A 17833-nucleotide genomic window follows, 5' to 3' on the forward strand; every position below is an offset into this window, starting at 1 on the left:
CTAGTGCCACTTTGTCTTAATGAGATATATTTTAAATTAATATCCAAGAGGAATTTATTAGAAATTCATATCAGTTCAAAATTCACAACTGAAAAAAATTGCATTCAATTTATCATGTTGTTTCCAATTTTTTCTTCCATAGTGTTAAAGTATTCTTAGATATATACAGTAAAATACTATTTGATGTAAGTTAATGCTTTATGAATCAACATTTTTTTAATTCAAACCCTTCATGGAATAAATTAAGACAATTAAAACAATAGAATCTGTAACATCAATATGCCTAAATAAGATAATTTTAATTATAAACCTATGAGATAAAATAAAAATAGTTATGAGAAATAAATTGATATTTGAGCCAAGAATAAAAAAATACTTTGGTGAGTGCTATGAAGTGTGTAAACCTGGTGATTCACAGACCTGTACCCCTGGGGATAAAAATATATGTTTATAAAAAATAAAAAATTTTATTAAAGAAATGCTTATTATATATAACAGAATAAACTAAATTAGTGTTTGGTTTTAAATTTTAGCATATCTGCTTAATGTACTATTCATGTCTATTTAAAGCTGACTGATAGCAAGAATAAGAGAACCTCACCCTTTACGTTTTTAGAATTTGTATTTAGATATGCCTTTACAATATTATAGAGAAATGAATCACATGTTCTAAGACTCAGTAGTACAACTTTTAGAATAAAATATAATGATAAATTATTGATATACAAAGAAATACAAATTACTCATAACAAATTGATAGTTTGAGTAAATATAGATAAATTCTATTTAAACCAGCTTATTTTGTTTTCCTTACATAGCAGATCAAGAGTTTTCAAATCCATTTAAAGTAAATTATCAAAATTCCTAAAGCCTCATATTTTTCATATTCTACATCAAAGTTCCAGGTAAGTCCATATATTATTCCATTATTCTCAGTAGCCTGAATTTCAGAATAGATGTGCAGATACTGTTCTAATTGTGTTCACATCAAATTCCAAAAAAAAAAAAACCATGGACAAAAGGACCTAATGAATGATTAATAATTTAGGGCTCCGCTAAACTGGTGAATAGGCAGGAAAAGTTAAATGTTCAAGATAAGAGAATGGATGCCTGGAATGAGGAAATGAAAGAGAAACAAAAAGAGAAAATTGAGGAACAGGGGAAAAAATGGAAATAGGGAGAGAAAACACAAAGAAAAAATATTTAGGCTTTAGTTCTTGGTCTAATATCAATTACTGAGTGGCTCTGAGTAATAAAATTCTGTTCTCAGTAATTTAGCATCCTGATTTATAAAATGTGGATAAAGATATCTTTTTAAAGATTTTGTTTATTCATTTGAGAGAGAAAGAACAAGTAAGAGAGCATAAGCAGGAGCAGTGACAGAGAGGGAAGGAGAAGCAGGCTTCCTGCTGAGCAGGGAGCCCAATGCAGGGCTCCATCCCAGAACCTTGAGATCATGACCTAAGCAGAAGGCAGAAGTCTAACCAACTGAGCCACCCAAGTGCGCAGGATAAAGACATTTCTTAGGGCTTTCCAGATCTAAAGCAACCAGATCTACTGCAAGCCTCCTGAAGAAAATAATCCTATTTCACAGAAATGAGAATAAAAAGAGCACTCTGTAGGTATACCAATAGTGTCTGCCTCTAAGTACTAAGTAGCTCTTGGTTCTCAGTGCCTTATGATCATTCCTATCAATAAATTTGTTACTCTTAATTACACATGTTTTTAAAACACTCCTCCTTTATCTGACAGCCCTGGTGAAACACACATACAAATAGTTCCTGTAAATAAGGAGGATGAAAATAAATAAATAGAAGGGATGGAAGAGAGGGAGGAAGGAAGGAATGGGATGACTCAGAGTGCCAAATCCAAGAACCACAGAAGGAAACGAAGACCGACAGAGAACCAATCCCAGGGAGTAGAAGTGGGATCCAATTACAGAACATTCCCTGCCTTCATGATAAGAGATCCAGACAACTTTCAGCTGGATTTCAGAATCACAGTGGACCAGTGATTGCTGTGTTCCCAGCTCTTAGGAATGGGAGAATCTTTCACAATTATCCTGTCCCTATCCCATGTACACTGTGTGTGTGGAACAATAACTTATCTTTTTAGTTCTTAGTTGTCCAGGTGAAGAGGAACTTGAACTATGAAGCTTCATTTACATCTGGACCTGATTTCTAATGATGCTCTTCTGTTGAAACATGATCCCATAATGGAATAAATGTTTGGGAGGACGTGCGGTTTTGTGCATAAAGGAGGGGCATTAATTAAGAGAATCCAGAGTGGACTGTGGTATACTGTCACACTGGCACCTCTCTATAAACATACTTCCTAGTATTCACCCACTTGTAGAGTATCCCCCCTCATATAGTCACTATTTATTTGGCCATGTGAAAAACTCCCTCTTAAGGCAGCCATGGTACTGTAAAATATCTTAGACTAGATTCTTAAATGATGAGACACCATAGACAATGAAACTCTGGAAGAGGAGTGGTCATCATAGACATTCTAGCTCTGATCAACCTCACAGGTGGATTTAGCTACATTAGTGATCTTTGCTTACCCTAAAACAAAAGAACTACCTAGTTGAGTCCTGAAAAATAATAAAATAGGGTGATTTTAAGCTAGTAAATTTTGGGTTCTCAGTAACAATAGAAAACTAAAACATACCACTTACCAAAATGCTTAACAGATAAGTAGTTACTCAGAAATATAAATAGCTCCAATAAATTAGATGTTCTAACAAAACAAACCACAGGAATGATACAGAGGTGCTGTTTTTCCTTCTCCAATTACACATATACATACACATATCTCACATTACATATGTGACCATATACTATATGAGCTATGATTTTATTCATGTTAAGTTCTAATTAATTGGCCATTGAGCTTACATGTAATTCAAATATTTTGTTGTGAAATAAATTGTTGACAGATGGCAATAGAATCTGACAAAAATTATCAAAAGGAAATAAAGAAGCAGTGCAAAACATCAAAAACAGACAAATAAGTATTCTCAAATGGAGACTGGTAGGGCAAGTACTGGTAGTGCAAGATACCTCTTTCTAAAAATGAGGTCTCTACATCCACTCCAGCTTCCCCTGCATTTGTAAATAGCAACTTGTTGTATTAAATTGGAACCAAGCAGATGCGAGTGTTTTTATTAGTTCTCCATATACTTTATCATGAGTTGATTAGAACCACTACTTTATTTATGGATAAGGAAAACTGTGATTTCAAAGCTAATAAGCCATGGATTTAGAATTCAAGCTTAATTCTTTCAATTTCTGCCATCCACTATAAGGAGATGATGAACATTTATACTGTACCCACTCTTTCATGTTTCTATAATCAAATAAATTTTAAAAAGATAACAAGCCATGAAGACAGATGACTCTACCAGTAGCTCAACACAGTCTGATAATGATTATCATTTGTCCAAAATCCTTTTTACCCAACAAATGAAAGAATTTTAAGGCATATAAATAAGAATGAAATTCACAGAGTAAACATATTAAGAAAAGCCTCTAGCCATCAGTAATTGTCACTACCTCTTATTCTATGATTAATGACATAAAAATACAAATATTTAATAAAAGCTAATCACACAAGTCCTAAGAATTATTCTTTGCTTATTTGAAATTCTTTAGCCATACTTTTATCAATGATTGTCCAGTATCGACCTAATTTCAAATGTGGCAAAACTACATGTTAGCATCGTGTAATGTTTTATCCTCAGCTCTTGTTATCCTCTTTATCCTACTGATTATGCTAATATTTCTTTAGTTTATTTTCCAGTGTATAGAAACATTTTAGAAAGCCCCGTCAAAGAATAATTTCTGACTATTCCATTCTAAATCCTTGTTATGGGTGAATAAAAATTTTAATTTAATCTGTATTGGTAAACATCAATGAAAGATCTTTTAACAATTAAATAGTGGAGGAAAGCTGGTTCATGCTTTATAAAAATTATACTACAGATTCTATGCAAGTATTAGTATTTTTAAACAACCAAACATAACCATCATTGGAAACTCAAGTGAGCTTCCACATTCAAGAGCCCAAGGGTTTTATAAATAGATAAAACCTTTAAAAATTCACATGTATTTTTTCATGATCTTTACATGCATATATTTTTTCTTATTTTTCTTATTTATTATTTATCCTTTTTAAAGAACATGAATATAGCAGCAACAAAGAAGTCAGTAAATTCAATATGGCATTACAGAAAACAAACTTATAAACCATCTACCATTAAAAGGAAATATCTGTATTGTGTTACTATTTCTCAAGCCATAATTTTATTTCTATATGTATACATTTATTAGATTAATAAGTCCCACAAAATTATTCACATTAAAGAAACAAATCTTCCATCTTGAAAATTATAGGTATTTTATTATCATAACAATGTGAAAGGTATGGTTCTAAACCCAATTAGCATTGTATTGTGTTAATATTTCCTGACAGATATTACACAATTACTATTATAACAACTAAAAAGTAATTTGTTATATGGCAGGAAATTGTACTTACTAGTAGCAAAAGATAGGGGCACCTGGATGGCGCAGTCTGTTAAGTGTCCAACTCTTAGTTTCCACTCAGGTAGTGATCTCAGGATCCAGGATGGTAACTGTCTCTCCCTCTTCCTTTGCCCTTCCCTGACACACGTGTGTATGAGTGTGTGTGTGTGTGTGTGTGTGTGTGTGTGCGTGCATGTGCATGCATGCATGTGTTCTCACTCTCTCAAATAAATGTCTTTAAAAAATAGTAGCAAAAGATAAATTAAGATCTGACACAGTCAGTATTCAATTACCAAATATATAACATCTGCATAAACTATCCTGTATGTTTTTGAAACATATATGTGTATTCCTCACTTATTTAAATATAACTTCATCTTATCTAGGTACTATTCAATTAGACAATTAAACATGAAAGAAATCATTGTTTTCAAACTATCTTTAAATGACACATTCTCTATAGGTCATCAAACATGAAAGCTTAGCAAATGTCCATTTTGAATCCCTTTTGTTTTTTGTTCCTGCTATTGATGTTGTTTTACTTTTAAAAATTAGGTGGTTATAGCCATTCATAATCACCTGTACATTCTATACACTGTAATGTAAAATAATGGCTTAACCATTTCCTCAATATGGAGGAACATTTGTCATGGTATACAATTTATTATACATTTTCATATACCCTTTCTAGGAGGAAAAATAATAAGAAACTATGTAATAGTTCATAATTTCTTCCACAGTCAATTCTGCCAATAATAGCATTTGAAAATGTATTATTTGAAAATAAATGTAAAACAAATTTACCTGTTTAAAATGTCACTTAAATGCATGAGAAATTGAGTGTTTCATTCTTACCGTGACAAGAACCTTCGATTTCTTCATATCCTGTACTGCAGATACACCTTCCAAGGGGAACCAGCCAATCTCCATCAGCTCCACAATATAGTTTAGGAGTATCACGCTCTTCTGCACTCTTCACACAAGAGCCCCTTACTTCAACCAAAGAAGAAGAATCGACCCTTGGGATGGTGTCAGGAAACATAGCCAAGTTTCGAACAGTGAAGGGGCACTTTTTGTAGAATACACGGACTGAGACCAGGGCAATGCATGCCCCAATGTCTTGAAAAGCCAGATAGAATCCTTTCCTTTCTATAGGCCCCACCTCACGAATTTCCGTGTTTAGTTTCAGGATACGATCACCCAAATCCATCTGGGTAAAACTTTCATCAGCAGCAATTGTGTCAATCTTTGTATACTGGCTTGGCTTGAATTTAATTCCATGGGACTCATCTGATTCCACATAATACAGATTAAATGTTTCTTTGCAAGTCCCCAAAACCCATGGGATGCTGTTACAATCCCTCAATGTAAACTTCATTTCCACATAAATTTTCTGAGCTGCATCACGGGAGATCCAGTTTGTACGAAGCCAGTTGTTTTGGTTTGGTTCCATTACATTGCACACCTGGTAGGTATGAATGGGCCTATTGTGTTCATCCATTTCAGTGATAGCATCCCACTGCAAAAAGAAAAAAAATTGAAATGATTATAAAACCACAGTGGGTTAAACAGATATGATTACCTCCAAAATTTTGTTTGAGCAAAGAAACCTAAATAAAAAGGATAGAAATGAAAGTATTCAAAGCAACAGTACAGAAGGATTTTAGCCATGAACCTCTGGTTAAGAGTGTATGTTCTGGACATACCATCTGCCTTGGTGTGAACCTTGCTTTCCTAAATATTAGTTGTATGATCAAGGGCTACTTACTTTTTACCTCTTGTTTCCTTAATTGTAAAATGGAGCTGATAATAGTACATGTTTCATAGGGTTGTTGTAAGGCATAATTTACTTAATATATGTAAAGCAAATAAATAGTTCTTGGTACACTGCATGAAATAAAATAACATCCACTATATGATTAAAGAAATAGACTGATGACACACATACGGTGGTTACCCACCTGCCTCCATATCCAATTTGCCATAAAGTGACATATATTTAGCAGTATTCAATTAAATATTTGCATGTCTATCTGACATGCCATAGATTTATTCAAGAAATACTTATGAGACACTATTCTGGACACCAGGAATATAGCAGCAAACCAGCCAAACCCTGCTTTTTGGGAGCTTATTTCAAGTTAGGAGACATGATAAAACCTGTAAATGAGTCAGCTGAAAAAAATGCTTGAAAGTACAATGGGGAAAATTAAGGCAAGGAGATGGAGAAGAGGGTTGACATTTTAAATCAGGTGGCTAGAAAATGCCTTACTGAGGTGGTGACGTTCAAGTGATGTCTTGGAGGTGAGAGAGAACCTTGCCAAGAGGAAATAGTAAGTACAAATACCCTTAGTCAGGAGTATAGGAACAGTATGAATGGGCACTGGACACACACTACCTAACAGGACAGAAAAGAGAAAGGAAAAAAATAGAGCCTTTATAAGCTTTTTGAGCACTTTAGCTTTCACTCTGAAGGCATCACTGCATTATCTTCACTTCTACAAGGGTACTTTGAGCATTCTGCCATTTATTTGCATAGAAAAACTGTTTATCCTTTTTTAAAAAATTTAATAAAAATCCCAAGTATCTTGATATAAACTGGCATTGTTGGTATTTACACATCTAAATATTAATTACAAATTACAAATTGAGACTGTTATTGTATTTTATTTGTTTAGTAACAGTGATAATTTTCAATAGATTAAAAAAAAAGTCTGATAATTTTATAACCTTTTTGGGAAAACATGCCAGTCATCATAGTTTCTCATTTCTATTAAAGTATCCTGGAAACAATAAACTGTTTTCTATAGTGATTAAGTACTTTATTTCTTAATATCATACTTCAGTGATTTATAATAAGATTATTTAACACACCCTGTTTGCAGTTTCTTACCTTAATTGGCTATTGAGAGTCACTTAATCAAGACTAGTTGAATTTCAATTAGCAGTTTCCAATAGAATAGCTACTTTCTTCAGTCTATAGGACAGTAACGATGCTAACCACTTTCAGTATCTACTGTACATTTCTACAAAGAAATAATTTATCTTATCATGCAATCTTAAAAACCATCTGCATCTAAAAATTTTGTTTATAAGCTTCTAACTTGAACTTCGTAGTATATTTTCCAAAAGAAACAGTAAGTTCCTTTGGAACTGTGGATATAGTTTTGCAAAACACCCTTGATAAACATAAGAGTTAGCCAATAATCTCATAAAGATACATGCAATTACCCATCTAAATGTTTTTCATCCTAGTGATCATAGGTCTTATCTGACTCTTACATTTAAGTTTAAGGCAAACCAACACTATCATAGTTCATTTCATTTATTTATTTATTTGTTATTTATTTATTTAAAGATTTTATTATTTATTTGACACAGAGAGATCACAAGTAGGCAGAGAGGCAAGCAGAGAGAAAGAGAGAGAGAGAGGAGGAAGCAGGCTCTCTGCTGAGCAGAGAGCCCGATGCGGGACTTGATCCCAGGACCCTGAGATCATGACCTGAGCAGAAGGCAGCGGCTTAACCCACTGAGCCACCCAGGCGCCCTGATAGTTCATTTTAAAGGCAAACTAACCATTCAGAATATAAGCAGTGAAACAAGATGCAAATAATAAAATCTATAAACTAATGAAATCAGTACGCAAAATTATAAGGATTTCACCCATTGGAGAAACTCCGAGATACTTAACCAAGGATTATTCTAATTTTGGAAAATTTTCTAATCAGAAGTGATTTTGTTTCTCAGGAAATGCATATAATTATTATGGTCTACTTTGCATTCTCTACTCTCCCACATAGAAGTATGGAACTATATTCTCAATAAATTTTATTTGAATAATTATATTTTGACACCTTCACAGTACACCCTTTCATATTAATAAAAAGTATTAACCATGCTCATTACAACCAATTCTCCCAAAATAAGAGATTTAACTAAAATGTCAAAAATTGCCTCTTGTGACAAAAAAAATTCTGCTCATTAGTATCTTTATTTAAAAATGTATGGGTTTGGGGGAAAATGTTTTGATGGAAAGAAAGGTCAGAAAGGTGAATAATATAACATACATTCACTGAATAAAAAGTTATCTGAACCAAGGGATGAAGAAATGACAAAATATACACAGAGAATGAGAAATGTGGTTCTTCTCAAAGACACTCCATAAAGATTCTTAATAAAATGGTGCATCATTTTCTTGGTTAAATTTGTGATACTCAATGGTCAGTAGCATTTCTTCTCCCTTTAATTTTTAAAGAAGAAGTCAAAATTAGATTTGGTTACCAAAATAGATAAAAGAGATCAAATGTTAAAGTTCATCTTATCCCAAAATATGGAAAGAAACTAAAATTATATTTTTAAAATTGAATCTGACTAATCAAAAAAGAATATCAATTCAATATTGGTATAAGATCTAAGAGACTATGAATTTTACTAAAAATATTAAAATAAGCAGATGCAGAGATAGTATTATATTATAATCATAATATAGCCTTCAGAAATATTGCATATACACAGTTATATTTTTACTTACACAGTTCCATAAACTTTTTGCTATAATTTTCAAGTACTAAAATAAATAAAGCCTCTTAAATTGTGGCGTACTCCATAAGAATGGGAATATGAGGGCTCACAGATCAGATGTCTAAATATGCTAAAATGATAAGACATTCTTTAAATCAGATTGAATTCTAAGCATGTTATTTTTGTCTATATTGCAAAGATACCTTCATAAAACCATGGAAGGTCAGGTTCAAATTTAAAACACTTGGCCTTTAGGGGCCCCTGGGTGGCTCAGTGGGTTAAAGACTCTGCCTTCAGCTCAGGTCATGATCTCAGGTCCTGGGATCAAGCCCTGCATCAAGCATGCTTCCCCCTCTCTCTCTGCCTGCCTCTCTGCCTACTTGTGATCTCTGTCAAATAAATAAAATCTTAAAAACAAAACAAAACAAAAACACTTGGTCTTTGAAAAAAACTAACTTTTGGTACTACATCAAAATAAAAAGCTTCTGCACAGAAACAACCAACAAAAATAAAAGACAACCTACTGAACAGGAGAAATCATTTGCAAATGACATATCTGATAAAGGGTTAGTATCCAAAATATATTTTAAAAAATATATGCATCTCAACACCAAAAAAACCCCAAATAATCCAAATGAGCAGAAGACTTGACCAGACATAGTCTTGTATGTCTTCCAAAGAAGACATACAAATGACTAACAGACACATGAAAAGATGTTCAACATCACTTGTCATTGGAGAGATACAAATCAGAACCACAATGAAATATCATCTCACACCTGTCAGAATGGCTAAAATGAAAAACACAAAAAACAAGTGTTGATGAGGATGAAGAGAAAGGGGAACACTTTTGTATTGTTGGTGGGAATGCAAACTGGTGCAGCCACTGTGGAAAACAGTATGGAGGTTCCTTAAAAAATTAAATAGAACTACTGTACGATCCAGTAATTTCACTCCTGGGTATTCACCCAAAGAACATGCAAACACTAATTTGAAGAGATATATATACCCTTATGTTTATTGCAACATTATTTACAATAGTCAGACTAAAGAAGCAGCCCGTGTCTCTCAATAGCTAAATGGATATAGATATGGTATATATATACAATGCAATATTATTAAGCCTTAAGAAAGAATGAAATCTTTCCATTTGCAACAACATGAGTGGAGTTAGAGAGTATAATGCTAAATGAAACAAGCCAGTCAGAGAAAGACGAATACCGTATGATTCTACTCATATGTGGAATCTAAGAAACAAAACAAATAAACAAAGAGCAGGGGAAAGGGGAAGAGAGCCAACTTAAAAACAGTCTCTTCACTATAGAGAACAAACTGATGGTTACTAGAAGGGAGGTGAGTAGGGGGATGGGTGAAATAAGTGAAGGAAAGTAAGAGTATTCAATCTGATGAGCACTGAGTAATGTATGGAACTGTGGAATTACTTTATTGAATACCTAAAATTAACGTAATACTGTATGTTATCTATACTGGAATTAAAATTTAAAAATTTTACATGTAAGATTTAAAAAATCAAATAGATTACTTGTCCTTTGAGTTTTATGTTAGCATGTGTAGCTCATAAACAGACAGCCCTTAACCTTAGTCCCACTTCTATTTCCTTCCCTGATTCTAACTCTATCCCATGTCATGAAAGGCTTCACATATGCACATATATGAGCATCCCAGCCCTAATGTCAAGCTGTGCCCTTCTCTGCCACAAAAAGCTGCCAATTTTGGCCCTTCCATCAACCTAGGTTGAACATACCAGGGGCACAGTACAACCACTGGAGGATGGAGCCAAATAAGTGATGGAGTTCTTTAAAGAGCTTAGATCCTACACTTTCCTTCTGTGCAACACTGTGGGTCAGACCCCAGAATTTCTTGGTCAGATGGACTCAAGTTTTCTTTGAAGGAGAAGAACGAATACCAATTAATATGTAAGACTAGTCTATATGCACACACTTTTTAGCAACTATAACCCTGCACCTATGTTCAATGGGTAGAAGTTTTTGCCCCTATGTAAAACAAACACATAATTATACTATAACTGTGAAGTACTTAGATGTACATATTCCCCAGCTATTGCAGAAACAAAATGAAAATCTGTATCAAACCTGTTATTAATTCTGTTATTAAGTCAGTCAACTCTGTCAGCTGCTTGCTTTTACATAATGGGTACTGAACCCAAAATACTCTGACTCCTTAATTTCATGCTTTTTAAAAATACTTTTATACAGGACTTGAAATAACAACATAAAACAGTTTACTAATACATTATGTATAAAAGAGCTCCGTATTGCCAAAATTAAACCACATATCCTTCTGCAGAGTAGAATATCTTGCAAATTGTATCCGTTCTTCTGGCCTGGATGAGTAGAATGGACAGTTTCTTCTGTCACATGGTAGTTTTATAAGTCCTTTCTTTGGATCAAGGAGTGGACAGATAAATTACAAAATGATAATTGGAAAAGTTTTGTAACTTGGAGTATTCTGCTCAGTGAGAAGTTTTGGTTAAGCAAGAATCAGTTGTACACCAAAGGGTTCTCTCTTTTCTAAACTTCAAGTGTATCTTGGATTCACTGACTCCTGAGGGTAACTATTTTGTATACTAAGTTTATACTTGTCAAAGCTTTTTCACAAATGTTAATTGTTTCTCATCAATCTAATAAAGCAAAATAAATATTTTCATTTTTGTATTACTGAAAAGGAACTCAATATTTAGGAATTACTCATTGCCCAATGTTGCATGGACCAAGGACTGAAACCAGCCCTTTTACTTTTATTTTCTGCAATTTATGATGTTTTGCTGGCATACTTACTGGCCTGAGAGAGAGTGCCCCTCCCAAGGCTAGCCAATTAGAGGTAGCAAAGGGGCCTGAGCCTAGTGCATGTCTTTCATATGCAAACCAAACAAATCTGAGTCAATGGCTCCAGCTACTTCCTTATTTAACTCTCTAGTATACCAAAATAATATTTTCCCTGCCCTTAATTATCCCAGAGCTCTGGGATAATTGTTCCTAGATGCCAGGTAACTGGAGACCACCTCTACAATCTAAAACCTGTAGGAGTTATTCCAAATACCTAATCCTAAACTCTACTCTGCCCTACCTTGCCTTTCCCACAGAAAACCCAATAAAGACACTGGCTCAGGCTTTTTCCTCATCCTATCTTCTGCCACTTGATGAAAACCTATCATTTCCCCTGTGGCCCTGTGTGGCATGTGTTTACTCCTTTATTGAATCCTGTGAATTTAATAAATTTTGTTTTTCCAAGTCTAGTTCTGGCTTCCTCCAGGGGCCTCACTGGACTTTACCATACCATATCCAACATTAACATTCTTAGAACAAACAGCTTATGGGTCATGAGAGTCTTCCTGACAACCCTTTAGAGGGCAACTGATTTTTGTTTAACCAAAATTTTTCACTGAGCAAGACACTACAAGTGGTGAAGCTTTCTCTATTCATCACATATAATTCATATATCTACTCTTTGATCTAAAAAAAAAAAAAAAGAACTCATAAAACTACTGTATGACAAGCTCTCTCTCTTCTATTCATTCAGGCCTTAAGAGTAAATACATTTTGCAAGATGTATGTATGCAGACGTATGTATTAAAGTAATTAAACAAGGATGCCATTAGACTGAGGTGGCTCTAATGCCTTTGCAGACTACTTAGGCAAACTGAAACCTAAGCTATACTAAATTCCTATAAATGCCCCAAGGTTAAAAAAAAAAAAATCTATGAACAACCAATAACAATTGTGAAGCCAACCAGCCTTTCCCAAATAAGGTACCCACTTAAGCTACAGACAATCAAATAATTTTCTTGCTTTGCTTCCCCATCTGCTCTATAAAAGCCTTTTCCCAGCTCTGTTAGCAGAGTGACCCTTAACCACATTTGGTTTGGTTTGGTTCAAACTGATGCTTATTCAAATACACCCTCAGAAAGTTTAATATGCTTCAATTTATCTTTTAATCCACAGCATAATTTGAGTTTTGCTCTAATGAGCTCTTTTCTACAATATTTATCAGTGAGTTGTTTTATAATATTAGTAGTTTGTCTTATATAAAGAATATTAAAAAACAATATAAGATGGAGGAGCTATAATATTCTGAGTTCAGTTCCTATTATGTAAAAGTAAGTAGCTGGCAAAATTGACCAACTTAATTGCTTTTTATTTTTGAGATTTTATGTAATTATTTGAGAGAAAAAGAGAGCATGCACATGAGTGGCAGAAGGGGTAGGGGAAGAAGGAGAAATAGGCTTCCCACTGAGTAGGAAGCCCCACATGGGGTTGGATCCCAGGACCCTGGGGATGGTGACCTGAGCTGAGGGCAGACACTTAACCCACTGAGTCACCTAGGCGCCCAGAATTGACCAATTTAATTTCAATTGCAGAACGAATGACAAGTTTGATTATTTCATAGTGTAATATCTTCAGTTACAAGGATCATGTACATCTAAATATTTTACACTAGAGAATGTTACGTGTGTGCTTGTTTCAAACAGAAGCAGGAACTTTTATACCCTGGAAACACTTAGTACAGGGTTAAAGTTATCAAAAGTTTGTGCATATGACTTACTGCTTTACAGCACCTAAGCATATTTCTTCACTAATGGATCTCTTGGGCAGCCGCATTTAAAATAAATATTTCTTAGAAGTGACAGAAAGTCTAAAGAGCTATGAACAGTACTTAACCCATTTATGCCTGAGGTTCTCTAAAAACCCATCCCTACCCACACAATGTGAATTTTTGTTTCCATAGGAAGCTAAATAAACTGGGCCAAAAAGCTGGATTCCTTTTGGGCATAGAAAATTAGAACAGGGAAATTAATTCTTAAAGCAACTAGCAGTCCTTGTAGAATCAGACTTCTTTCTTTCCTCAGAGAACAAAATAAGGAAATCAAATAGCCTTTCTAGGCAAGAATAGACAATTTGTTGGTAAATTGACCCATGCTTCTAAACTGCAAAGGTAAATCTTTGAAATTTTTAATTTCTTCACTCTGAAAATCTTTGGACTTATCAGGAATATAAATATTTATTTCAAAAATAAAGGTTAAAAATTTAAAATAAAAGCAGATAGTCTGTTTCTCAGCATGGAAAGGGCTCTTGGTAAGGTAATCATAATTTCAAATAGCAGTATAAGTCCTGATTACTTACTTAAAAAGCATGGTTCAAGAAAACTTGTAGAAAAGGAGAGAATTACCCTCATACTAAGATTTTCCCCTCTGTATCTCCAGAGAGAAAAAGGAGGGTGGGGGGCGACCATATCCTAGAAATCTTAGGGCTCTAAACAGCTTTAGGGCTGGTCTGCTTTATGTAAAGAAAGAAAGAAAAAAAAATCAGTAAAAAACAAAGTTCAATATGCTGATTGTAGGGATTTGGGAAGTTAGCACTCTAATAACACTGAAGAGTGAGACGCTATTTAAAAAAAAATACTTTGAATTTCACGTTTAACCTGTACCTTCCAAGTGAATAAGTACTTATTTATACGCATATGAAATTGTTTTTCTCTCTTCTCTTTTCTCCCTACCTTAAAAAAAAATCACATACCTCAATACTATCAGACAGTCTAACATTAAAATGACTAAGTCTTAAATATATTTCTGTTTCCATTTGCAAAAGATCCCAACTATAAGCTAGGAGATAAATATGTGGTGAAAAATATTTTTTTAATTTATTTCTTTAAATTGTGGTTTTGATAAATATAGAATGCAAAGATATACAAAGAAAATAGAATATAACAAAAGATCATTTCAAAGATACAGAATCTGAAAGAGCAAAGGCTTTTTTGTTACCGACCATTACATTGGCAGTTGATTAATTAATAAAGTAATGAGATAGCCTATTATTCAGACTTTTTCCAAAGGTAAAAGATAATCTAAAGATAGATTAAAGGAAAATGAAAACAACAAAAAAATCATGATAATCCTATAATATTCTATATATATCTTGTTACCAAGTGTTTTTTATTATGTGACTGTAACTAATTATTCCTTAAGATTGAACTAAATTTAAATGAGAAGTGAAGACGGGGGAAGAAAAGCTTCAGCATTGTTCTAAGAATGATAAAAATAGAAGATCTGAGAATGAAGACAAGCCTTCATTTGGCAAAATGGTACATATTTGATTTGTTCCAAACACTCTACCTTTTACCATATACAATCCAAATAAACTAAAGCTGTTGAATGCACTTAGCATCTCTTTACGAAATGTTGTAGTGGCTTAACTTTTAAATCATAAACATCTAATATTCTCAATCAAAGAAGAGCTTGTTAAAGGGGCCTTCTTATTCTAATGTGGTATTTTCCTCAGAAACACTTAAATATTCACTTTGAGTCAATATACTGACATAAACTTAGAAAATTAGTGTCCTGAATTCTGCTGCTAGGCATGTAGTTAATAACATAAATCTGTTTTTGCAGCAGAAAAATGAAGGCTCTGCATTTAAATGATAACTACTTTCAGAGAATAAAACAAGAAACAAAATGTATCATGTGCAGATACATATCTATATCACTTTGGGCAAACATAAAACTTTTTTATTAGGACTACAAAGATACTTAATAAAAAAAAAAAGAAAAGAATGAATCAATGGCATGTCTAGAAGACAACTGCCAAGACTAAGTAAGTTTTATCAATAAATTTATTATTTTTGGTGCATTTGTCCTATTAACAGGACCAAAATATTATAGGAAAAAAGATAATTTCCATTAAGAAGAAATGATTCTTCCCATAAAAATTATCATATGAAGATTAAAAATTCCTTTTTTTTAAAAGATTTTATTTGACAGAGAGATAAATAAATAAATAAAATATAATAAATAAATAAATAAAAAATAAATAAAATAAATTTTATTTATTTGACATAAGTAGGCAGAGAGGCAGAGAGAGAGAGGGGGAAGCAGGCTCCCTGCTGAGCAGAGTCCGACATGGGGCCTGATCTCAGGACCCTGGGATCATGAACTGAGCAGAAGGCAGAGGCTTTAACCCACTGAGCCACTCAGGTGTCCCGAAGATTAAAAATTCTTAGAGTCTATCTCCTGCATGTCTGAAAGCTTAATTGCTTATAAAAATTTGAGATTTTTCCCTTGAACAATGAAGAAGCTGTAAATATCATCTTTAAATAAGGATTTCTGCAATAAAGATATGGTAAATATTCATCCTAATTAATCTGTCTTTATATTCAACAATATATGAATACCTTGCTAGTTTCCAGAGGACTTTGCAAATACAGAAAACATATAAAAATCCTGGTTTTATATATGAGGACACAGGCTTAAAGGAGGGAGTTGACTTCTTTAGTTTACAAAGAAAGGAAGAGTCAATACCACAAGTATCTGAAAAGACCTATTGGTCCCTATGGAGTCTTTGAACTAAAATAAATTTAGATAGCTTATAATTTTTGTGAGGGAAGGCACTTTGTTTTGTTCATTACTCTCTCCTACTACCAGGGAGATACAACTCCAGGATTAGAGTAGGGTCTATGTATTTGCTGAATGTACACACGAATAATAGAAGGCTTGAATACTAAACCAATTCTGAATGCTTCTACTAATGGGAGACCCATTCTTAAATCAGGATTCTAAATGTCACACATTGTTGGGAGAGATACACACTTTGGGCAATCTCCTAAATTAATCATCTTATTTTAGAGCTTTCATTGATGACTTGGCTGAACATAAAAATATCAGGTGACTTAACTGAAGCCTACAAACATCAGATGAGTCAGCCAGCATTATGCTAGTAAACAAGAGTTTAGTTAGGATGAAGACTCAAGTTTAGAATTGAGATGTGCTCTGTCTCTATGTGTGTGTATATGTTTTCAAGAGAGAAGGAGGAAAAGGAAAGGAAAATGGTATCAGGAATATGTGCTTACACCAGTTTACAGAGAGTAAACGGAGCAGCTGAAACAATACCCAGGCTACTTGGGAGGTATCCTTCAATGGAGAATGACTTTCATATAATAGGGATAATTCACTGATCTAGTCGTCTATCACTGATCTAATTACTAATAAAGTCTATAGCCCTGATTCTGATTTTCTACTTTCACTAAAGATACAATATTTAAGTATATTAAATTAGGAAATGGTAAGTCTTATAAACAAAAAGTATAAAATAAATGAATATCAAACTGTGCATGTTAATGTAAGTTAATGTAAATCTCTAAGAGATTTCTTCTTCATTACAGAAGAAGATGATTATTGAAAGAGAAAGTATTTAAGCATATCAAATGTTGCTGAAAAGTTCAGTATAATAAAGATATCACAATATCTACCAGATTTATTAACAGAGAAGTTATGGCAGCTATGACAAGAAAGGTTTGGTCCAGTGCCAGTTGGGCAGAAATCTGGAGAAGAGTGCTTTCTTATTATAGACATGCAACATGTAAAATAAACTTGTAGATTATTCCAAAGTAAGAAGATGATTCTGTACATATCTTCTTAGTATGTTCTGGTCCATATGTTGTTTAACACTTTACAAAAATATCAATTTTCACTTGTTTTTTCAAATATATTAGACCTCCACAATTCAATCAAAACTATAACTCTACCCAAGACTACATTTCCATGGGAATGGTTCCTGATAGGTCAAAACTTGACATCAAAGTCCTACCTGTAAAACTATGCCTAAAGATCTTTGGCCACTCCAGTGGCTCCAAACATACTTGTCTGCATTAATTAACTGATAAAGATATGAATTACATGTGCCATAAATGTATGTCTGACTTGAATAAAACTATAATAAGTTAAACTCACTGATTTTTCATATTTATACTCA

At 33.4% G+C, this 17833-nt stretch overlaps 1 pseudogene across 1 annotated transcript in view; it reads right to left on the reverse strand.

Moving 5' to 3' along the window:
• Positions 1-5384: 5384 nt before the first annotated feature.
• The window catches only part of LOC309858041 (ephrin type-A receptor 6 pseudogene), an 82777-nt pseudogene continuing 70328 nt past the window's right edge, over positions 5385-17833 (reverse strand). The window contains exon 3 of the transcript XR_014316621.1: positions 5385-6048. The product of XR_014316621.1 is annotated as an ephrin type-A receptor 6 pseudogene (transcript). The remainder of the gene's footprint in view (positions 6049-17833) is intronic.

The sequence above is a fragment of the Mustela nivalis genome (genome assembly GCF_964662115.1).
Source record: "Mustela nivalis genome assembly, contig: HAP1_SCAFFOLD_1782, whole genome shotgun sequence".
NCBI lineage: Eukaryota > Metazoa > Chordata > Mammalia > Carnivora > Mustelidae > Mustela > Mustela nivalis.